The 25,386-nt window shown below is 44.9% G+C and overlaps 1 protein-coding gene across 3 annotated transcripts in view; it reads right to left on the reverse strand.

The window, feature by feature from the left end:
• Positions 1 to 25,386, reverse strand: part of Chd9 (chromodomain helicase DNA binding protein 9) — a 183,744-nt gene that overhangs the window by 148,792 nt on the left and 9,566 nt on the right. For 2 of the 3 annotated variants that reach the window (XM_041649402.1, XM_041649400.1), the window contains exon 1: positions 5,250 to 5,262. The exons of the other annotated variant lie outside the window; for it this stretch is intronic. The gene's annotated coding sequence lies outside the window, so the exon portion shown is untranslated. Of the gene's footprint in view, positions 1 to 5,249; positions 5,263 to 25,386 lie in introns of those variants that run through there. 3 annotated transcript variants of the gene reach the window in all.

The following is a 25,386-nucleotide window of genomic DNA, read 5'->3' on the forward strand; positions in this document are numbered from 1 at the left end:
CACCTCCCAAATTCTAGAATTACAGGGATATGCTACCACACCTGGCCCTAAAACAGTTATTTAAAAACAAATAAATCCTGACGCCCTGCTACTACCCCAACGTAGACGCCCAGGGCAACATCTGCCTGGACATTCTCAAGGATAAGTCATCCACCTGCGCTATATGATGTCAGGACCATCTTGCTGTCTATCTAGAGCCTGCTAGGAGAACCCAACATCGATAGCCCGTTGAACACGCATGCTGCTGAGCTCTGGAAAAACCCCACAGCATTTAAGAAGTACCTGCAAGAAACCTATTCAAAGCAGGTTTCCAGTCAAGAGCCCTGACACAAGACGTCCAGCTTCTCTTTGTGTCGTCTTTTTTCTTAGACGGTTTGTCCTTTCCTTAATTTTTACACTGTGCTGTTATTTTTGTTTTATTTGTTTTTTTAACTTAAGTCTGCTTAAGCCCTTACAATGTATATAAATGAATACACGTTGATTGTTAAAAAAGAAAGGAAGTTTTTTTTTCTTTTACTGTTTTTTTTTTTTTTTTTTTTTTTCCGAGACAGGGTTTCTCTGTAGCTTTGCAGCCTGTCCTGGAACTAACTCTTGTAGACCAGGCTGACCTCGAACTCACAGAGCTCTGCCTGCCTCTGCCTCTGAGAACTGGGATTAAAGGCGTGTGCCACCACAGCGGCAAATATATATTCATTTCTCATAGAAAACTCCCTTATTTTTTTAATCCTTCTGATTCCTTTTTTCTTTTCTTTCTTTCTTTTTTTTTTTTTTTTTTTTTTTTTGTTTTGTTTTGTTTTTTCAAGACTGGGTTTCTGTTTTAGCATGGGCTGTCCCGGAACTTGTTCTATAGAACAGGCTGGCACTGCCTGTTCTTCAATGTCTTAATTTAAATGCAACTACCTGGGCATTCTCTAACCACAAACTCCAAAATCCTTTACATCTGTGTCTCACAACAATGTTCTTTTACTTCATTGGATTCATCAAAAATTGTTATTTTACAATTATTTACTTGTTCTATCTTCACTATTAGACTGTAGCTTTGATAAAGGCAAGAATCATTTTGCATATTATCATTTAATGTGTTATACCTAATAAAGTAAATTAAGGGAGAACAATAAATCTGCTTAATGAGTGAATGGACACAAATCCATTGGCACCTGAAGAATGACTACATTTACAAGTGGCTGCCCCTTCTTCCTTTCTCCCAGTGCCATTTGGTCAGTTTCCCATTTGTTTCTAAAAAGGAGGAACAAAAATGTTCCTGAAAACTTAAAGTTAATACCAAGTCAAGAGGTCACGGGTAGTTTGTCAAACGACAGAGACAAATGTGTAACGGGAAGAAGTCTCAAGGGTCACAATAACAAGAGACAATTTTGTTTATAGGACAGGATCCAAACCTGAGCATTCAAGACCAGTAAAGTTCCAAAAGGTGGAAAGCTATAGCATGAAGCCCAAATAAGGAAGTAAACAGAGGCACCAAGTTATCAAAAATAGTTATAAAGCTGGTTAATGGGCAACTCTCAACGACAAAGTGAGTGCAAGAATCCTAATCATTTAAGAAACCTAGATCCAATGTTGAGACTACAATTAAAAAGCTTTAAAAGGATAAAAGTAAAATCTCTCTGTGAAATGTTCATACATTTCTTCTCCAGTTTTTGGCTTTTAACCCCTTTCAAACACTCATCAACATACTTTCACTCAGATCAACTGCATCAGTCTTCTAGATCCTTACCTATATCCTTTACTTACTACACCTGATAAAAATTTACCATTACCTGATAAAAATCCCACTACACCAGTTACTTCAACCATTTCTTTTTCCTTTTAAAAAAATATCATAGGGCTGGAGAGACGGCTCAGGAGATAACAGAGGACCTGGAGTCAATCCCCAGCACCCGCAGGGCAGCTCACAGTTCCAAGGGGATATGACCCCCTCTTCTGGCCTCCTATCGTACCATGTCACATATGGTGCTCCAACATACATGAGAGCAAAATCCTCATATACATAAAATAAAAATAAATCTTTTAAAAGAGCTGCAGAAATAGCCCTGTAGTTAGATCACTCACTTCACCTACAGAGAACCTGGATTCAGTTCCCAGCACCCACATGGTGGCTCATAATCATCCATAACCCCAGTTCTAGATGATCCAATGCCTTTTAACCTCCACAGACACTAACCAGGCATATGGTACACATATGTACAAATAGGCAAAACACTTGTACACATAAAACAAACCTTACAAATTAAATACACACACAATGGGCATCATTGCACATGCTTTTAATCCCAGCACTTGGGAGGCAGAGAGAGGAGCTCGTAATACAAAATATTTGTATGTGTCTGCACATGTTTCAGATGACAGATCTCATGAGATACTTAGAATCCTAAAATTCTAAAGCAAGAGGAAATTGCTTTTTTCTTTGTTTCTGATACAGAGTCTCATCATGTAGCCCTGACTGACCTGGAACTCCTGTGTATAACAGGCTGACCTAAAACTCAGAGATCCATGTGCCTCCTTCTCTCAAGTGCTGGGATTCAAGGTATATGCTACCACTTCTGGTATCCAAGAAACTAGATCAAACAGAAATATAAGGTTGGGGTTGGAGATATGGCTCCGTGGTTAGAAACACTGGCTGCTCTTTGATAGGTCCTGAGTTCAATTCTCAACACCCACATGATGGCTTACAACTGTCTATAACTAGTTTCATGAATTCCAATGCTCCCTTCTGGTGTGCGGATGAAGATACAAAAGTATCTACATACATAATCTTTGAAAAAAATTGAAATTTAAGACCATATCAACTATAACTATAGACATCTGATGATAGTTACACAGCTAGTTAAGACACAGTCTTGACTCATTTTCTCCAATAAGTACTCCAAGAAAGGGGTTTTAATGTTACACCAGCATCCTGTTATTTTCTAATGGTATTCCTGTGCCATTAAAACATCATTAATCAATCACAAGCTAGTGTGTGTGTGAGTGGGGGATGTTTTCCTCTTTTAACTACAATACCCATTTCCCTGGATATTTATGATTCGAGAATGATAAAGTTACTCTTAACCAACTTTGAGTGACAACTAATTTGTTCCCTGGTGCATTTTGTGTCCCTATTATGAAATGATGTCTGTGGTTCAGAAACTGTTAAGGACTGACACATACCAGCTGTATTTAATGTGAATACTTTGTTCTATATAATGTGTATTTTTTTTTTTTCAAGACAGTGCAGACCTGGCTGTCCTGGAACTCACTCTGTAGAAGAGGCTGGCCTTGAACTCAAAATCCACCTGCCTCTGCCTCCAAGTGCTGGGATTATAGGTATGATCCGCCCACCACAGCTTATTTTAGAGACAGGATTATGCTGTGTATGTATATAGCCCTAGTTAGGTTAGAACCTACTTAATTCGCAGGGATCCTCCTGCCTCTGCTTTCCAGTACTAGAATTACAATCCTATGCTATCACCAGTGAATTATTAAAGTCAGCGAGAAAAAGAAAAGTCTGTACACTAACTATTTAGTGTGAATTTTAAAAGGCACATTAGAAATAGAAGTCTTCCGGAATATATAAGGCAGGTTGACTTGCTCAGAGCAACAGATGAATTTCATGTAACATTCATCCAACATCCAGCATAAGGCTCTGTGCTACCTACTGAAAGCAAAAAGGGGTATCTAAATTCAAGTTCGATAAATTCAAGAGAAACAATATGAACATCCTTGACACTGAAAACATCCTTCCCACCCCTGAAATGTGAGATCCTCTTAGGTTTATAATAAGTGTGTATTGTATGCACGTGTTTGTAGACCTCGTGGTTCTCTCCAAATGACTGTACAGTTTATGGAGAGTTTAGGTAGAATAGTACTGCATAGAACAAGCCCTATTTTCTGTTCAGATCTTAAGTTGAAGCACTAGAGAACTGGAAGTCAGAAAAAGCCACAGCAAAACTGGAAAACTAACAGTAATTCTCTTCTTAAGAGTTTAAATATCTTTATTTGTGTGTGTAAGTGTGTGTGCAGGTGCCCACAAAAGTCAGCTAGGAGCTGGAGTTAACACATGTCTGTGAGCTGCTTGATGTAGGTGCTGGGATCTGAACTCTGGGACTGACAGACCAGTCAGTACACAGTCTTAACCACTGAGCCATCTCTCCAAGCCAGTGTGAGGGTGGTTTTCATTAATAAACTTTATTGCGCAGGGCAAGTTCAACTAAATGGATAAAAGTCACAGTATCAGGACCAAGCTCCCTGGAAAGTAACAGTACAGCACTGTTAATACCTCAACTCTGTCACAGCTTTAATTCCTGTCTACTGGGTCCTGAAAAGTTTTTGCTTTCCCTTTTTAACAGGCAAAACAAAACCAAAAAAGGAACAAGCAAATCACTCTCTGAGCTGGCAGCTGTGACAGGCCAGGAAGACACACAGGCTTTCCGGGTCCGTGCTTGGCTTTGGGATGGCTGTCGGTGAGGAGAGCCTTGGAACCACCCAACACGTCCCACACCCTGACAGACACCAAGAAAGCAGCAGCCCCGGCTGGCGGGCACCCACTGCAGACGCTGGAGAGGCCCTAAAAGGTGGCTCCTGGGGTGTGGGGACGGCAGTGTCGGGAACCGAGAGGCGAAGCGTGGGGGGAGTGCCGGGGCCGTGCGGTGCTCCGGGGCACCCACTGTTCGCGCGCGATGCCCTGTCACGAGTCACCGGGGCGAGACAGCGAGTGAGGGACAAGGCTGCGGGACGAGGGAAACCCGAGCCTAGGCGGGGACCGGCCCCGGGGAAAGCCATGAGCAGCGCCCGCCCAGCGCCCGGCCCACCGGGGTTCACCTCCGGCCCACGCAACAGGCGCGGCGACGGGTCCCGACCCGGGGTCCCCCGACCAGGGGCGAGGGCAGCGCCGCAGCCATGACAGGCGGGCGGGCCCGGGTGCGCCCGGCCCCACGTGCAGGCAGCGCCCCCTCCCCGGCGCCCAGACCCGGCAGTCCGCCCGTCAGCGTTGGGAGTCCGGACTCTGGCGGGCGGGCGGCGGGCGCACGTACTCACCGCCGCAGCTAAGGCTCCCCGCCGCCCCCAGTCTCGCCCCGCTAGACTGACACGCGCGACCAGCCGGGCGGGGGCGGCCTCCGGCGACCACCGGGCTAAGACACCCTCCCCCCCACGCCAGGCTCCACCAGTTGAGCGGTTCTCGCTGTCCCGGGGCGCCCCGGGTGTCCTCCCCACGCCAGAGGCGGAGGGCGGCAGCGGCGAGCGGCGGCACTTACCGGCTGCGCGGCCAGGCCCCCCTGTCAGCGCCCGGCCGGGAGCGAAGGAGGGTGGCGAGCAGGGGCGCCGCCCCCCAGCGCGCCACGCACCCGCCTGATTGGCCCGGTTCACTCCCCCAGCGCGACCCCACCAGCCCCTGCGAGCGGCACTCCCGCAGAAACCGGCACCTCATTTGCATATCTGTGCCCGCGCCGCTGATTGGCCGGGGCGCCGAGGGGCGGCCGTGACCGGCGTAGCTCGGGTCGCAGCTCGGTCCTGCGAGGGCTACCCGGGCGGGAGGCTGTCCGCGCAGCTCCGCGCCCCTCCGCCCGGCCCGACCTCGGACTAAGGGCGGCGGGAGGCGGGGTTGCTGCTCGGCTCCCAGGCGGCCCGCGCTGTTCCTCGCGCGGCCCCGGGCGGCCTCGGGGCGGGGAAAGGGCTGTGGCCGGGCGCCCTCTGGCCGGAGCGTGGGGCAGTGCAGAACCGGCTCCCCCGCCGCCACGTCAGGCCCCGCCACGTCAGGCCCCGCGGGCACGCCCCGGCTGCCGGAGGCCTGCGGGGTCGGCGCCGAGGTCACTCACGCCGGCTCTGGGAACCCTGCTGTGAGCCGCGTGGGCTCCGACCCAGCACGTCCTCCGTGCGCGCCAAGGCCCCGGGGACACGCGTGTGCTGTGACATCGGGAGCCCTGTGAAGCCCCCGCCCCACCGATAATGCAGCGGTTAAAGCCAGGTGTGGAGCACCTGCTGCGTAAAGGACACAGGGACCGAGTCCCAGGCCACGCGACAGTGTGCCTCGAGTGTGAGGGCTCCCCCAGGTTCAAGGCCTTCCAGAAAGGGGAAGGGAAACGAAAGAGGGGGTTGCATAAATAAATGATGGGCGTGCCACACTGGTTGGAGGAATTGAGCACGCACTAGAAAACCACTGTCTTCGGAAGGAGCTGGGACATGGGAGTTCCTTCTGTCACTAATTAACTGAGTGACCTACATTGTCTCAATATGTCTCAGGGCCTTGGTTTTCTCTTCTATAAAACGAAGAGGCTAGACAGGTCTTCTAAAAGCCTTCCAGCTCTCAATTTTTTATCAGTCTCTACTTCCAGACCCAGAGCTGACCTTATAACCTAATTAAATTTTTTGAACCCATATTTACGTTTAAGATAGACAAAATAACTGACTGTTTGAGCTTCGGTAAACCTACCTATCTATGTTTGCTCAAAACTGTTTACTGTCTTCAAATACAGTGTAGGTGGGACTTAACACGTATCCTCCAGTGGACCCCAGTCTCCTGAACTTGAGGTTACATAAAGGAACACCGCTCCTGGTTTGTGCCTGAAGAGCGCCGCGGTGTACATGGTGAAGCGACTAATTTTTTTAATTAAAATTTTTATACATTTATTTATGGGAGAGGGGGCATCTGATGGTCAGAGGGCAACTTGGCAGGAGTTGGTTCTGTCCTTCCACCATGGGGATTCTGGTAGCCAAACTCGGGTCATCAGACTTGGCAACAAGCGTTCTTGCCAGCTGAGTCATCACTGAACCCAAGTGTGCTAAGGGCCTTCCACGTGCTAATCAGTACTCCACAGGGAGCTACATCTTCTGCCTAAGTAATCTCATTCTTCAGATGAGGGAATAGTCGTGACCTCCAGAGTAGATCCTCCCAACCGAGATACTGACAGCTGGGAGGAAAAGGTGCCAGAAAGAAAGGTTACAATTACAGCTGTGCTTCTTCTAAAGGATACTTAGTAACAACAAGAACCACACTGAATGAAAAAAGGATGGGGCGGTCATGCTCTCAGAACTTTGAACTCTCTACACTGTTTATTTGTACATTGTTCTATTTTGCAAACCGAATTTGAGTCAAATCTACGCCAGTTCCATTTGTCTGAAATTACAGAAGCTATTCCATATAAACCAAAAATTTTGACTAAAGGACTTTCCTCCCCATCTCTGACGGAAAACTCATGGTCTCTTGAACACCAATTTCTGGCAATTATGTAGTGATTAAAGAGCATCAATAATTATCAACATTGCTATACTCCATTACAATCTATGACTGCCCTCAAATATGTGTAGAATTTATCCCTATAATTAAAAACCTCCACAATACTGTTTATTTTTAACCTATGTCTGTTTTGTGTGTGTATCATCCATCACTGTTAAGCTGACACTTTTTAATGCTTCTACCAAATAACTTCCTTCTTTTTATTTATTTTTTGGTGTTTTTATGATACATGAAATTAAGGTTCAAATTATAAAAATTTTAAAAATTCATTAGACACATTTATTGTGTGTGTGCATGTGGGTAGCAATCACAGGACAGCACAAGGTAGTCAGTTCTCTCCTGCCATATAGGCTCTGGAGATAAAAATCATGTCATTAGATGCCAGAAATTGTGTTTGCTAACTGAACCATCTTGCTGGCCCCAAACTATCAAGTTTTCAGAAACTTATTTTTGGTGTCATTCATCTTCCCCACAACTTTTCCAACTTGTTCCGATGATACCTATAGTAACTGTTGTTGTTACGTTCAGACAAGGTTTTGCTACATAGCCTAGGCTAGCCTTGAATTTGTGATTCTCCCCACCGTTATCTCCCAATTGCTGAGATCAAAAGTGGGGCCATCTATCTACTAAATCCTGGTGATGCTCTCAGTGATATTTCTTGATATATGGACTCCCAAGAAGTTATTGCGGGGCTGGAGAGATGGCTCAGCGGTTAAGAGCATTGCCTGCTCTTCCAAAGGTCCTGAGTTCAATTCCTAGCAACTACATGGTGGCTCACAACCATCTGTAATGAGGTCTGGACAGAATATTGTATGCATAATAAATGATTCAGAAGCAGCTCGGCCCGTGTGACACTCTGATTGAAATTAGCAAGGATCCATATCATGAACAACATCAAAACCTAGTAACACAGCCCAGTGGCAGTGGTGGCACACACTTTTAAACCCAGGACTCGGGGGCGGGGGGGGGGGGGCGGTGGTGGCGCATGCCTTTAATCCCAGCACTCGGGAGGCAGAGGCAGATGAATCTCTATGAGTTTGAGTTGAAGCCAGCCTGGTCTACAGAGCAAGTTTCAGAACAGCCTAAGGCTACACAGAGAAACCCTGGGATGGGGGGGGGGGGGGGGAGAAGCAAACCTACTAATACTGGCTGACTGTTCTTATCAGGCCACAGGATGCTCAAAGCCTGCTGGTGGCCATAATGGAGCAGGGACCCCTTCCCACTCCAAAGAGAGAATAGCTCCATTCCCACACACTGTATCTTGAAGCAAAAAGGCCTCACACCCATGGACACAATGACCCAGAACACTAGAAAGCCTGAGCAATGACACAGCTCTTTCTCATTCCTTGAATGAAGCGTCCTGCGGCAGATGTCAATTACTGAAATGTAACACTGCCCAGCACGAAGCTGAGAGCTGCTTCATTTTACCTTTAATTTTATTTGATTTTAGATGGTCTTTATAACTGCTTAATGAGGAAAAGATTCTTTTTCCCATTTTATACACAAAGGTTTAGAATTTTGCCCTAATTACATGGTTATTGACACAGAACTCTCTGGTCTCAGTTCCTATAATTCTTAGCCATTATACCGCATCCAGCCTACCGCCTGAGTCTCCAATTCCATGCTTATAAACACTTGTATCTTGGAGGGGTGAGTAAGTAACTTGACACCTCAGACGGGAGAATTCCCCGCAAAGACATTTCAATTTAGGTCACCAAAAGAATAACCCACAAAGCAAATCGGTAAACTTTTTCTGCTAACTTGGAAAATGGTAATTCTCTAGCTGATATACCTCCATACCTGAGTACTGGTTTCTTGTACTTGATACCACAAATATAAGCGACAAAACAAACAACAACAAACAAGCGAATAACTGATTTCTTTAGTACCTCCTTTCAGTACCTGTGTGAGAGAAAACTGAGATATTTCAAGCAAGAAACCACAAAACTCAGGATTAAAACTTATTTTAGTAAACCTTGAACAGTGATGTCCCTATGTTCCCTAATGTCCCAGCACTAGCGTACTAGGATGGGTCCCATTCTGCCATGGCATGGAAGAATGAGAGGCACACAGATCTAAGACAGATCTTGCATTGCACCGCGAAATTTATTGGGAGATTTGCTTATAGAAGCAAGACAGCCAGATCCCCACTATTTATTTATTTTTCCTTTTTTTTCCCTTTGCTTTTAAATTCACTATGTAACTAAGAATGACTGAATTCCTGAGCCTTCCTTCTGCTGCTGTTTCCTAAGTACTGGGATTACAGGTGTGAGCCACTGTACCCAACCCCCACAATGTTCTATAGGTTAAGACAGAAACGACTTCATCTTGGCCAAAATGCACCTGGTTTATCTTAAGCTATCCCTGAAATCAGAGCTGCTGGGGAAAGCTCCATGTATGTATGACTCTAACGGTTTTTACTATTACAGTTTGCTAGGACACCTGGCAGGAAAAAACGGACTAGAAGCAATTATGACTCAAGACAGGTAGGCTGAATCCACATACAATTGACTAGTCAAAACAGCCTTGTAGAAAAAGACAGTTGGAGAATCCATACTCCTAATTACAAAACTTTCCCTAAAGCCATAGCAATTAAGAGAGTGTGGTGGTAATACAAGGACAAACATAGAGATCAATAGAACAGAACAAGAAGTCCAGAAATAAACTCTTCCATGTGTGGAAGGCACAGCCCTTAACAAACAGACGCTTGGGCACACTCATTCTAGAGAACAAACTTAACCCACCTCAAACTACTCAAAGAAACCAAAGGGATCACACTACTTGTAAGAGCTAAGACCATAACTGGGAAGAAGCAAGCAGCAGTGAGGGGCACGGTCTTTGGGACCTTGAACTTGGCAATGGTTTCTCAAACATGACATCCAAAACAAACTGACAAAAGAGAATCCAACTTGGTTATACTTGGAAAATTTTGAGCCTCAAACTCAGGAGTAGATAAATCGAACTTCATCAAATAGGAAAACTTCTGTGTTCCCAAGAAAACCAATAAAAAAGTGAAAAGAGGACCGAAGAGATGGCTCAGTAGGTAAGGCACTTTGGGCAAACGTGGCAACCTGAGTCTGAGCCCTGGAATTCAGGATAGAAGGAAAGAACTAACTCCCTTGGTCTATCCTCTCATCTCTAACCCCTCCCACTCCAATAAATAAATAAAAATAATTCCTAAAACATTTCCTTAAAAAGAAAAAAAAAGGGGGAAAGGAGGACTGGAGATATTGCTCAGTTGGTAGAGGTCTTGCCAGGCAAGTACAAAGCCCAAAGTGCCAGCCTAGACAATACAAGATCCTGTCTCAAAAAAGCAAAGTAAGGGCAAGCTGAAGAGGTCACTCAGTGGTTGAGAACACGGACTGCTCTTCCACAGTACCCACATAGCAGTTCATAAGTGCCTGTAACTCTAGTTCCAGGGGATCTGATCATCTTTTCTTTGGGCACCAGGGACACCCACACACATAAAATTAAAAAAAGAAAATAATAATAATAAATGTAAAGAACCAGGCTGATGCAGTGTTGGCACACACCTTTAATTCCAGCACTTGGGAGACAGAGGCTGGCTGATCTCTGTGAGTTCAAGGCCACAGAGGTCTACAGAGGGAGTTCCAGAACAATTATGGCTGTTACAAAGAGAAACTGCATCTTGGAAAACAAACAGAAAAGAACAGGCTTGGCGGGTCATATAGCAATCCCAGTACAAAGAAGCCTGAGACACAAGAACTGCTGCAGATTCAAGGCCATCCTAGGCTACTTAGATTTGGAGTTCCAGCCCAGCCTGAGCTAGAGTGAGCCTCTGGAGACAGAAAAAGGTAGAAACTGGGAAAGCAAGGAGAGACAAGGGAGGAGAAGAATTGCAGGAAAGAGAAAACCATACACCTATATCCAGGATAATGAAAGAGCTCTTAAAAGTCAATGAGAAATTTCTGAGAGTGCGTGCACACCTGAAATTCCAACAGTTGGGAGGCAGAGGCAGGAGGATCTCAGTGAGTTTGAGGCCAGCTTCATCTATACAGCAAGTTCCAGGATAGCCAGGACTAAGTGGAAGGACCTGTCTCAACTGACCCCACTAAAAACAAAACAAAATTTGACACCATAAATTTAAAAAGGAAACCATGTAAGACTGTGATATGGTTACTGTTAGAGAAAAGGATTTGGTTTTATTTTTGCACCCCTGAGAATTGAGGCCAAGGCCTTGCACATGCTAACCAAGTACTGTCCCACTGAACTACACTCCCAGCCCACGTCTGTTTTAATATTAGCAAATATGGATGCATTTTGGAAGTCCTTCCTACAACCCCAGGAGGGGGATGAAATCTAGCTAGTGATTCCATGGAAAAATGGGAACCGAATTATCAAGACCAAAAAAAGGTCGGGGAGGATCTCTAAGTCTTTCTTTGAACAAAGCTGCGTTTGAGGCCACCCTGGAATACATGAGACAGTCTCAAAACAAACAAACAAGAAACTCAATTTGAAAGTGGCCAAAGTATCTAGATACACACTTCTCAAAAAAAATATACAAATAGCCAATATGCACATGGAAATCTGCCCAACACATTAGCTGTTAGAAAAATGCAAATCAAAACCACTTCTCATCCATCAGGATGGATATAATCATGAAGACGAAAGAGCAAGAAGAGATGGAGAAAGTAGGATGCCTTACATTGCTAGTAGAAATGTAAACGATGCAGCTATTCTGCAAAACATGTCTTTCCTGAGCCAAACGGTTACCATGTGACACAGCAACACAGAAGAAATTAAACTTGTTCACAAACGTTCACAGCAGAAGTCTCCTAATCTCAGAGTAGGACTCACCCAACCGCCCATTACCTGACGAAAGGCCCAACAGTGAGGTGTATGTGAAATCCACTGTCCAGCTCTAAAAGAATTCAGCACTGACGCGGGGTCCAAGAACGAGCTTTAGAAATATAATGCTCACGGGTAGCGGCCTGTAATCCCAGCCCTCAGGAGGGCTGCATTAGTTTGAGGCCAAACTAGATTACAGCCAGAAATCCTGTCTCAGAAAAACTAACAAGGGGCTGGAGAGATGGCTCTGTAGTCGAGGGCACTTGTGGCTCTTCCAAAAAGGACCATGCTTGATTCTCAGTGCTCATATTCAACCAGTCCAGGGGATCTGGCACTCTCTTCTGACCTCCACAGGTACCAAAAGTACTCAGACACATAAAATAAATAAATCGTAAAAAAAACAAAATCCTGGCTCAGAGGTTAAGAGCATTGCCTGCTCTTCCAAAGGTCCTGAGTTCAATTCCCAGCAACCACACAGTGGCTCTTCTGGCCTGCAGGCATACATGGAAGGAATGCTGTATACATAATTAATAAATAAATAAATTTTAAAAAAACAAAATACCTTAACAACAAAAATACAAAAATTATTCTTTTATAGATTAATAAGTACTTATTAATGTTAAAAGTATGCTTCTTTAATATTTTATACATTTATATACATGGTATGAAAATTCCTAACTTGAACATATTATTTCATTATATTATAGGAAACGTTGTATATCCCTCTCTGTTACACTAAAGGTAGTTTGAGCAACTCCAACATTCTTCTATTCCAGAGCAAGAATCCAAAAAGGGGTCTCTAGTTGATTCATCAGTGAGTAGACGACCATTTCCCAGAAGCTCCCTGGGAGTTGTGAAATTGCCTTGACTCAGTGAGGAACACGGGGCTTTTCTTAGATAGAAATGAAGGATATCACTAGAAAGCTCTTCAGGTTTCTTTTCCAGGCTCCTTTTTAAGCTGGTAGAGCGCGAGCTTCTAGCTGCAGATTGAGCACACTCCCCATCATTTCCGAGCATGCTTAGTTAGCACTGTTTTCAAATCCAGTGCCAGCAGATAATGACAAGAGCCAGGAAGATGCTTTTCCGGTTCTTACTCCTAGGCCCATTTGATTAGGGGCAGATCTTAGAATAATCAGGTTTTATCTAGTTTATCCCCTTTCCCTATCCAGAAAGATACTTCAAAGCCTCGGCCTGTTTGACAGTTCAAATCTCACACTGTGAACTTATATAAACAGTTGCTTGTCCTAGACTTAGAAGATCTTCAGGAAAAAGAAGTCTGGGTGCTATCCCTGAGTATCTGAGTCCCTGTCTATGCATTTGCTTCTAACGGGGCCATATACACACTCCTGCGGTCCTATATTTCCCTTGGAAAAGTTGGGTCTGTGTCTAGCTTGGGAGGAATTCAGATGCATTAAAAATAGGGTTGAAATTTGAAAAATGAATGCATCCAACACACCAGTTGGTAAGTCAGACACGGAATATTCATTGCCAAGAACATAACAATGAACATGACAGACACCATCCTCTGACCTCATGGCAAATTATTTTACAAAGCAAGCAAATATCAGCTCACCAACTCGTGAAATTAATTCTGGTAATAGTCATCACTTATAGGTACCGTAGCTATACTCTAGAGTTGTACTATAAAAGCATATGAGATCCATACCACTCAGCCCTAAAACTGATGGAGCTGGGTATGATGGCACATGCTTTTAATCCCAGCACTGAGGTAGCAGGATCTCTGTGAGTTTGAGGCCAACCTGGGCTACATAATAAGTTCTGAGCAGGCCAGCTAGAGCTACATAGTGAGATGCTGTCTCAGATAAGCAAACAAAGTCTGGTGGAAACTATAATAGTGTATTTTTAAAATATAATTTATTTTTATTTTAATATTTTTAATTTAATTTATTTTGATATAATTTTATTTTAATTTTAAAAATATAATTTATTTTTATTTTATGTGCATTGGGGTTTGCCTGCATGTATGTCTGTATGAGGGTATCCAATCTTGGAATTACAGTTTGTGAGCTGCCATGTGGGTGCTGGGAAGTGAACCCAGGTCCTCTGGAAGACCTGCCAGTGTTCTTAACCATGGACATCTCTAATCAGTTGCTTTGCACTATGGTCACCTTACTTTAGAAAAACAAAAAAACAAAACAAACAAACAAAAAATCCCAAACCCCATCCTGAGTTAGTTTACTTATTGTTGGGACAGGGTCTCATATGTCCAGGCTGTCTTCAAATTCACCATGCAGACAAGGATGGCCTTAAAGTCTGATCTGTGTTGCGACGGCAGGCATGTGCCACCATGCCCGGTTTTATGGAGTACTAGGGATAAAATCTAGGCAAGCATCTACCAACTGAGTCACATCTTACCCCATCCTGTCTTTTCTAACATGGGAAACAAGAGGAACTAGAACCTGGAGCCCCTCCCTTTCTCTTTCGCTTGCTTGGTTTTGTGGTTGATGATGTGCTGTTTTCTGTCTTTTTGTTTTGTTTTTTTGAGGGGGTGGTGATATTTTGGCCACCATCTTTCCATGGAATCCCTAGCTCCCTAGCTAGATTTCATCCCACTACTTGGGTTTTAGGAAAAATTTCCAAAACTCATCCATATTTGCTAATAATAAAACACACGTGGACTGGGAGTGTAGCTCAGTGGGACAGTACTTGCCTAGCATGTACAAGGCCTTGGCTTGGATTATCATGGGTACAAAAACAAAAAAAACACCAAATCCTCCAACAATGACCACATCACAGTCCTACACGGGCTCCGTTACTCTAACAATGACATCACAGTCCTACACGGGCTCCTTTCCTCTAACAATGACATCACAGTCCTACACAGGCTCCTTTCCTCTAACAATGACATCACAGTCCTACACGGGCTCCTTTCCTCTAACAATGACATCACAGTCCTACATGGGCTCCTTTCCGCTAACAATGACATCACAGTCCTAACATGGGCTCCTTTCCTCTAACAATGACATCACAGTCCTAACATGGGCTCCTTTCCTCTAACAATGACATCACAGTCCTAACATGGGTTCATTTCCTCTAACAATGACATCACAGTCCTACACGGGCTCCTTTCCTCTAACAATGACATCACAGTCCTACATGGGCTTTTTTCCGCTAACAATGACATCACAGTCCTAACATGGGTTCATTTCCTCTAACAATGACATCACAGTCCTACACGGGCTCCTTTCCTCTAACAATGACATCACAGTCCTACACGGGCTCCTTTCCTCTAACAATGACATCACAGTCCTACATGGGCTCCTTTCCACTAACGCTGACCATATCAGAGTACTGCATGGCTTCCTTTCCCCCTTGTTTAGATTATAAGGTCAATGTTTTTTGGTTGGGGTTAAGAAACGGTTTCTCTATTAACTTCTGGCTGTCCAGAAACATGCTATGTAGACCAGGCTGGCCTCTAACTCACAGTTATCCTTCTGCCTCTGCATCCCAGGTGATGACACTAACGGCATGTGCTATCGTGCCTGACCTCAATCTTTTTCCTGTCTCATAATTACTTTTATTCTTGTATATTGGCAAATATTTTGTTTGTTTTTTTGAGGATTTCTCTGTGTAACTGCCCTAGCTGTCTTGTAACTAACTCTGTAGATCAGGCTGGCCTCAAACTCACAGAGATCCACCTGCCTCTGCCTCCCGAGTGCTGGGATGAAAGGGATGTGCCACCACTTCCCGGCTCCAATTTAGTATGAAAAATAATTTTAAAATTATATTCATTTTTCCTCCAACTTTATTTTGATATACCCAGTATTTAAAACAATGCACACAGTGACAATTCCCCTGGTAATGTGAATGTATACGTATACTCATGTCATGATGACCACAACCCGGGGAATGTGAATATTATCTAATTGTCACTTTTGAACTTTGGGGTCTACTGTAATCCTGGCACTCAGGAGGCTGAATCAGGTGGACTTTTTGGTGACTTTAAGGCCAGTCTGGCCTACAGAGCAACACTCTGTCTCTCCAAAACAGAAAAAGAAAGAAGGAAGAACAGGAAGGACAAGAAGGGGGAAAAAAGGTTGCTTTGGGGGCTGGAGAGATGGCACAGTGGTTAAGAGCACTGGCTGCTCCTCCAGAGGACTTGGGTTCAATTCCCAGCACCCTCACAGTGGCTCATAACTGCTTGTAACTCCTGTTCACTGGATCTGATGTTCTCTTTTGTCTCTGTGGGCACCAGGCACACAAGTAGTGCACAGACATACATGTAGGCAAGACACACATAAAATAAAATTTAAGCCTTTCAAGAAAACAATAAAAAGGTTCATTGTTGTCCTTTCAGGATCTTTCTAGAATGAGGCAGATTAAGTGGAGCTATCTTGGCTAAGATATAGCAGGATATGGTGGTACACACTTGTAACCTCAGCACTTGAGAGGACCAGAAGTTCAAAGTCAGCCTTAATAACATGGCAAGTAAAGAGCCAGCCTGAGCCTCATCTACATGAGACCCAATGCTTGAAACCCTGGTGATAGTTTCCACCACTGCCATGGCCACTTTCACCAGAGAGACAGAGACGGTCGGAGAAAGACAGAGAGGGAGGTACACCAGAGGGGCTGGTGATGCAGATCAAATGGTGGAGTTATTGCCTAGCGTTCATGAAGCCCTGGGTTAGATTCCCCAGCAAGATGACAGGTGTCTATGATAATCGGAACGGTGGGGTGGGTTAAGAAGTTCAAGGTTCAAGGTAATCTTTGACTATATAAGGAGTTTAGACCAGCCTAGGATACAGGAGAACAGAGAGAGAGAGAGAGAGAGAGAGAGAGAGAGAGAGAGAGAGAGAGAGAATATGTATATCAGAGAACCAAATGTCTAGGGCCAATTTGCCTCATTGACAATCTGAATTCTACTTTTTTTTCCTTCCTTCCTTCCTTCCTTCCTTCCTTCCTTCCTTCCTTTTTCAGTCCTGACAATTGAACCCAGGGTCCTGTACCTGCTCTACCACGCATGTGTGCCATATTCCTGCACACTAACAGCTTATTTTCAAGTGATGGTTGGCAAGAGGATAAAAGACTAAGGGATTAGGCAAAATCCTCTGAATATCAAATTCGTAATGCTTTTTTCCCCTTTAGTCAAATGTCAAAACTTTTCTCATCAGCAGGAATTTCAAGCTAGCAAAGGGACGAAGTCATCGTCTGGCACACAGTCCTCTAGCTTCTGAAGGATGTTGCTCTGCGTGGTTCCTTTGCAAAGTGTGTACTATCGGGCAAGGACGCACTGAGTCATTTGTGTAGTGATAAGAAAGGTCGAGCTGCCACTTCTCACTATCTGCTAATCCCTTTCTAGATAACTGAGCGGCAGGAGTCTTTTCTGTTCCTTAAGCACACAGCCTTCCTACCCTGTCTGGGTCTCTTCAGCTATTTACAGAAGCTTCAGATGGCCCCTCCCCCACCCCTAGGTCTTGAGAGGAACTTGGTGCCTGCAGTTAGCCTTACTTTGCCCCAATTCCCTTCTTACCGCTTAGCCCATCCTTCTAATTACCTATTTATTATTTGCCTCCATCTACTAGAAAGAAAATAGCCCGAGGCATAAACAGTTTCGGTATTCCCTGTAGCCAGCTGCTCCATAAATGTGTATTTTACACAAAATGAGCTCTTCCTTAAGACACGTCGAATGTTCTAGCAGAAAAAAAACTTGTTGCTGCCACGGGGCTGGTGAGATACCTGGGTGGTACAGCATTTGCCTAACATGCTCAATGCTCTGGGCTCAGAAATGGGGGAGACAAAATAGCTGCCATTGAACAAGCGTTGGACACTGGGCACCTCTATTAAAAGTTCTCAACTTGGGGGCTAGAGCAATAGCTCAATGGTTAGGAAGACTTGGTTGCTCTGGCAAAGAACTCAGGTTTGGTTGTCATCACCCCCAACATGGTGTCGCACAACCATTTGTAACTACAGTCCCACAGGATCCAGTGCCCTCTTCTGACCTCCACTGATAGCAGGCACACATGTGCTGCACAGACATGCATGAAAGAAAAACACTAACACATAAAAATAAGGTAAATTTCTTGAGATGGGATTTTCTGTGCAGCCCTGGCTGTCCTAGAACTCACTGTGTAGAGTATACAGAGATTCACCTCTCTCTGCCTCTGGGATAAAAGGCATGTGCCACCAGGCCGCACAAAACAAAAAATTTTAAGAAGTTCTCAAACCTTAGTTTATGAGTCAAACATAATGTCTCCAACCTATAATCTCAGCATGTATGGGGCAGGAGGATCACAAGTTTGAGACCAGACTCAGCTACATAATAAATTCAAAGCCAACCTGGGCTATATAGTGAGACCCTGTTTCAAAAATTTTAAAAACCTAGCTGTGTGCTATGGTTTGAATATGTCTCTCAAAGTGATAAAAACTTAATCCTCAATGCCATATGCTGATAGCATTAGGACATAGGGCCTTTAAATTTAGGATTAGATGGGATTGAGGGTGTTGATGGCTTTAGAAGACAGAATGTGGACCAATTTATTTGCTCTATCTCGCCATGTGATGTCCACTGCCACATCATGATGTTGAAAGGGGACCTTGGCTAGACGACAAAGCAGCTACAAGTGCTATGCCTTTGGCTTGCGGAACCATGAGCTACAGAAACTCCTAAGCTGCCCAGTATCAGATAGTTTGTCCTAACAACAGAAAGCAGATGTAGATGCTGCACAATAGTATCTTCAGAGAGACTGGACATTGTCTTTACCCATGCCCTACCCACACCTGGAGGTGATGGGTTTTAGCATCAGGATGTTAAAACTCCTCACATGGTAACTTGTGCAGGCAAGAGAGGCTGCTTTAGGGGTGTTGCTGAGTGGCAGCACCCTTGCCCTAAGTGTTCGACAAGATGAAGCATGTCTAGAATTCCAGCACTCAAGAAACAGGAGGTAAGCCGGGCGGTGGTGGCGCACGCCTTTAATCCCAGCACTCGGGAGGCAGAGGCAGGTGGATCTCTGTGAGTTCGAGACCAGCCTGGTCTACAAGAGCTAGTTCCAGGACAGGCTCCAAAACCACAGAGAAACCCTGTCTCGAAAAAACAAAACAAAACAAAAAAAAAAAAAAGAAAGAAAGAAAGAAAGAAACAGGAGGTTTGTGGTTTCTAGGACAGCCTGGGCTACAAAATGAGATCCTGTTTCTAAAAGACAAAAGAAAGACAGGAAGACAAAGGAAGGATGGAAGGAAGGAAGGAAGGAAGGGAAGGAAGAAGGGAGGGAGGGAGGGAGAGAAGAGCAGAAATGACTTTCAATGGAATGAAACTAGAAGCCATTCACCTCTCCCAATTAGTAAGGTCAAATGACAAGCCTGCCTTGATGTCTCTCAGCTCAGAACTTGGGAGACTGAGCAGGAAGATCAGGCTAGCCTCAGTCAAAGAGTGAGTTCAGAGGCCAGCCAGACCTGTTACCACAGTAGGACCGTGTCTCAAAACAACAGTACACAAACTAGCGAATATGAAAAGGCCAGAGGATTATAATAAAATGCAAAGGATAAGGATGAGCGGAGAGTTATTGGAACTGCACTGCATGCTGCCACTGACTAACTGATCAGCAAGTTTTCTCACCTGTGAAGTGAGACTAACACCTATGCTGCCTGCCTGGCTGTTCCTTCTAAATGTGCTCAGAAGCATTTTTTTCCAAGTCCAAGAGTGTGCAAGTGAAAATTAGTAGTCATCTGTCTTGGAGGCAAACTTAAAGGAAAAAAACAACGGGGCTTACTTACTGTTAGGTGGGAACGAAAATTGGGCTGGAATTCAGGTTGCTTAGACAGGTGCTAAGACCTGCTTCAGGTTCATCAAGTCCTCTGAAAATAGCATCCACACACAGTGGAAGAAGCTAGAACATAGTGGAGATCCACCCAGATGGGCAAAGGAAATCCCTTACATTTACAGACTTGGGGGGAATGGTATCTCAGACAGGAATGATGGCTCACACCTTCATTCCAGCACTCTGGAGACAGAAGCAAAGGGAGTTCTGTAAATTGGACTACATAAGAGTTCCAGACCTGTCAGGGTTACATAGTGAGACCCTGTCTCTGTGTTTAGCAGATTAGTTAAAATACTAGATGGAACTGGGAGGTGAAGGCACACTCCTTTAATTCCAGCACTCAGGACGCAGAGGCAGACGGATCTCTGTGGAGTTCAAGGCCAGCCAGGTCTATACGAAGAAACCCTGCCTTGAAAAATTAAAAAAGAAAGAAAAAAGGATACTAGATGCAATGGAAGGCCATAATTAAGAAGCTAATTGTATTGCCCCACCATACGTGGGGCTGCTACACGCTAGGAGATTAGCAGCTGAGGAAAGATACTAGATAGGATCCTTTGTGCCCCGCAAAATGCTATGGTTTTTGTCTTTTTTTTTTCCCTAAAAGTCCTGCAACTAATAATTGTGTGGCTTTGTGACATCTTCTCCACATATACTCACCACTAAAGACTCTGAAACCCTTCAACTAGATGTGGAAAAACAGGTTCTTTGGCATCATGGGAAACCAAGCAGGAACAATGGATTCCACCCCAGATCCAAAGTTCTTTCATCTCCACTGAAGAAATCCAGGTCATCCGAGCGGGCAATTTAAATTCACAGATCCTCTGATGGGTCGGGATTCAGGCAGGGAACAGAAACAGCTGTGTGTTAGCAGCTTCCATTCAAGGCGTTTTCGGTGGCTAAGAAGCTATGGGAAGGTAAAGTTGAAAGCCGCTTGCAAGAGGATCTGAAGAGAGCTTCAAACAAGAGTCCTCCTGCCACCTGACTTCTCAAAGCCACCAGCTACCTTAGAGAGAGCGCGGGAAAACGTGTCGGACAGGCATGCATGCATTACAGTCTTGGTGGTTCAGGCAAGCCTGGACCTCACCTAGCCTTAGTTTTTCTATGATCACAACAAAGACAAAAATAAATCATTTTTGTACAGTTAACATTTTGAATCTTACACATGGTCACCATATATTGTTATCAAAAATATATAGCTTTTTTTTCCTTTTCAGTGTAGTCTAGATGAGCCTTGAGCTTCTGATGCTCCTGTTGCGGTCCTCTATAGTACAGGGATTACAGACTGGGCCCACTACACCCAGCTGTACAGATAATACTTTAAAGTGATTCGTGGTATTGTTTAAGCTGAGCAGAGTGACTGGAGGCTGAAGATCTCTGGGAAATGTTGATGTATTGTATCAAACCGCACGTCTCAGCAAGGCTCTGTTGCCAGTAGCTTCATTTCTCTTTTGTTGATGGTGGTTCTTTGTGGTTTTTGTTTGTTTTGACAGGGTTCTGCTGTTTCCCAAGCTGACTTCAAACTCCTGAGTTAAAATTCTCTATCAGTCTCTCAAGTGGACTACAGAGAGATTCACCACCATACATACAGACACACCACATACAGACACACCACCATACAGATAAACATACGACCACACAGATAAAACTAGAATAAGAACATAGATGCTTTCCCTGGGCAGTGGTGGCACACACCTTTAATCTCAGCACTTGGGAGGCAGGTAGAGCTACAGAGCAAGTCCCAGGATGGCCGAGACAAAACACAGAAACCCTGTCTCAAAAAAAACAAAAGGCAAACCAACAAACAAAAACTATTGAACTAACGTTTCAGAATCTTTCTATAATTTTGTGTGTATGAGTGTGTGTCTGTGTGCATGTTTGCATTCGTGCATTGGTGGATGTGCATGTGTGTGCGGTATGTGTACTGCATGCAGATGTGTGCATGCATGCACGTATGTGTGGGTGTATGAACTGGCTACACTCCCAGCCTTCCCTATAATATCTGATAGCCTGGGGACAGACCTAGAGACAACTGGAAGCAACCAAGCAGCACTAGACAAATGGAGAAAAGCGAAAAACACCTTACCTTGGAGTTGAGCCTCTAACCCAGATTCTCAAACTTTAGAAAACCAGGGAAACTCTTCAGAAAGATTTTATTTTTAAATCTTTGGCAGAAGTCCAAGATATAAAACCAAAAAAAGCAAAAACCCAAAGAGAAAACAAAACAAAGGCTGAGCCGAGGCTCTGAAGGCCTTGAGGGTCCCCCCCTCCCCCTCCCCATCGTTCCCCAGCTCTGGGGGTGGGGGCATCTCTGAAGACTTGCTGAGCTTAGATGGCCATACACTCTGCAGGAGGACGTTAGAGCCCTGGGTGGAGGGGCTTACCCAGGGCGGCACATCTTTCCTGCTCTTACAGGATGACTCAGATGTTGCTGCTTTCTCCAAAATAACCTGGGGACTGAGCAGATGGGACAGAACCCTGGAAATGGGTCAACTCCCCAACATGTTCACGTTCTCCAACTACCATTGTGATCAAATGTCTGTCTTTTGTCAGCCTCTTCTCTCTTGTTTTGTGAGATAGGGTCTCTCTTTGTAACCCAGGCTGGCCTTAAGCCTAAGACGCTCTTGCTTTGACCTCCCAGGAGCTACAGTTAGAGGTATATGCCACCATGCCTGGTGTTTGCCTGTCTCTTTTTTTATAAGGGCCCTTGTTATACAAAACCTATTTGCTTATATCAAAGATCATAAACCTATAAACCTACCCACACACCTGGATTGACAACATGTAAAAATCAGAATGTTTTACCTAAAAGTTTAGACTCCAAGCTTTCTAGAAATCTGGGGACGCCGAGCTCTTGCGCTGTGCTCATTACCATCCTAGAGCCACGCGGAAGTGCACACTCAGCAACCGTCACAGCCCACCTGCCTCTACTGCGCTACACTCGCTCGTGCCCGTTTCTGTCTGCTCCTCGTGAACATTGACGTTTGTCGCCGTGGTCTAAAGCTTATAGCCAAGGAAGCTTTTGGAAAAAGTGAAGTTTTAGGAACAAAGATAAATCAAGGGTACAGAGGGAACCATCCATCTCCAAGATGGAGCAAAAGCTGTCAGAAATACTGCTGTATTTCTGCAAGGAAGGGCCTACGACTCCAACACAGGAAAAACTGAGGCAGAAGGATTATTGCAAGTTTAAAGCCAAGCCAGGCACAGTGTCACGTGACTTTAATCCCAGCACTCGAGAGGTAGAGGCAGGTGGATCTCTGTGAGTTCCAGGTCAGCCAGGGCTATGTAGTGAGATCCTGTCTTGAACCAAAACCACCCAGAAACAAAACAAAACAAACATAAACCCAGAAAAACAAACCAAATAAGCACGTTCAAGACCAGTCTGAGTGAGTTCCTGGCCAGCATGAATATTATTTTTATTTATGTATATGGGTGTTCTGCCTAAGTGAATATCTGTGCACCATGGGTATGCAGAGCTGGGGGAGGCCAGAAGAAACTATTAGATCCCTTGGAACCCAAATCACAGAACATTAACCGCCAGGTGGGCGCTATGAATTGAACCCAGGCCCTCTGGAAGAGAGTCAGTGGTTTTGCTTTTAACCACTAATCCAGCTCTTAAAAACAAATCAAGCAATCATAATAACAAAAGCAAACATAAAAAGAAGGAAGGAAAGGAAAGAGGGAAAGAAGAGGGTGAGGGCATCCCTCAGGCTTCCCTTCCAGCCTTGTTTGCTTTCCTGAGGCTGTTGACTCTGCTTTCCCTAAGTCCCCCATTGATAGTCAACAGCAGGTCTCTAACAGGCCCAAGTCTTCCTCCTCCTCTTCCTCGGAGGAGCATTAGAAAATCGTGTGGAGGAGCATCAGTAAACCACACCACAGAGGTTGGGGCTTAGCTTAGGGCTGTGGCCTCACCTAGCCTGTGCAAGTTGCTGTGTTTGATCTCCAGAGAAACCAAACCATCCAGCAGCCTGCTTCCTGCACCCCAGCACACCATTCTCAGCGCTGTGGTGAGAACAGGCTGGATTCCAGAATTGCCCTTTTATTGTTCTTTCTCTCTCCTCTGCTCCAGGGCATAAAAAAATTTCTGTTTGTTCATTGCCACTGTCTCAGTGCTGTGACAGTACCCAGGCTCACAGTACGTACTCAGTAAATGTTTGTTAAACAAATGAACTCGTCCTACCCAAGCCCACATAACAAAGCGACCATTATTTCAAAAGTTTCAGTAGTATCTGCATGGTGGTGATGAGGACTCGTGTGTTATATTTTATTTATTTATTTTGAGGTGTGTACAGGTGTGCATACTCTCTTATTATGGTGTGAGTGGTGGTCAGAGGATCATTTGCAGAAATTGATTCTTCTTTTTCCATCACATGGGTTCCTCGGGTGGAACTCAAGTTGTCAGGCTTGGTGGCAAGCACCTTGATTGACCCACTGAGCCATTTCATAGGCCCCTAACCCGATCTCTTCCTACTTCTTTTTTGTTTGTTTGCTTGTTTGTTTTGAGACAGGGTTTCTCTGTGTAACCGCTCTGACTCTTCTGGAACTCGCTCTGGCCTCGAACTCATAGAGATCTGCCTGCCTCTGCTCCCAGGTACTGGGATGAAAAGCGTGCACCACCACCCCCTGGCCTCTTTTTACTTCTTAATTATGGGACAGGATCTCAGAAAATTGCCCAGACTGGCCTGGACCACACTCTTTCCCAGCCAAACTTCCAACCCCTGCCTCAACCTTGCAAACAGCTGGACTCACAGGCTTGTATGTATCCCTAGGTCCTGCCGTGCATGTATCTTTTGCAATAAATGCACACAGCTCCTTTCCTTTCCTTTTTTTTTTTTTTTTTTTTTTTTTTATTTTTATTTTTCAAGACAGGGTTTCTCCGTAGCTTTTGGTTCCTGTCCTGGAACTAGCTCTTGTAGACCAGGCTGGCCTCGAACTCACAGAGATCCACCTGCCTCTGCCTCCCGAGTGCTGGGAATAAAGGCGTGCGCCACCATTGCCCGGCTCTCCTTTCCTATTTTTAAGAATAAGAACCAAAGGAGCAGTGAGTTTGTAGAACCAACTGCAGGCTCCAGCTGAGGACTTCTTGGGTTAGCCCTTTATCCTCTACCACAACTGCGGCTAGCTTCTCCAAAATATCCTGCCGGCTGAATACATGATGTCGAAGCAGAACCGAGAAGCGATTTGGCAGGGATCAGCGCCCTGAAAATTGCTCTCTTCTTCCTTCTTTTCAAGAGTCTAGAAAAGATGTGAGATGGTCTGGGAGGCCGAATGTGATGATTTCCTTCCTTTCTTCCTTCCCAAAATACTATGCAGTATCTCTAGCACTGGCGGTAGTGGTGGGGGCCAAGGGTGGCACACAGAACTCCCCCACATATACACTGTGGCTTGTATTTTCATCAGGGGCATCTTTACCCAGACTGTGATCTTTTCTTCCTTTCCTCCGAGCAAACATGGCTGTGGGTTGGCTAGATAGTGAGACCCTGTCTCGGAACCGAGAAGGGGCAGTGTTCCCATCCACTTTACAACACCACCTTCAGCCATCCCTTGGGAAATGGCTCTTTACGGTGGCATTTTGCT

Source organism: Microtus oregoni, unplaced genomic scaffold (assembly GCF_018167655.1).
Source record: "Microtus oregoni isolate MIOR12 unplaced genomic scaffold, Mior012 000004F_ref0000308, whole genome shotgun sequence".
Taxonomy (NCBI): Eukaryota; Metazoa; Chordata; class Mammalia; order Rodentia; family Cricetidae; genus Microtus; species Microtus oregoni.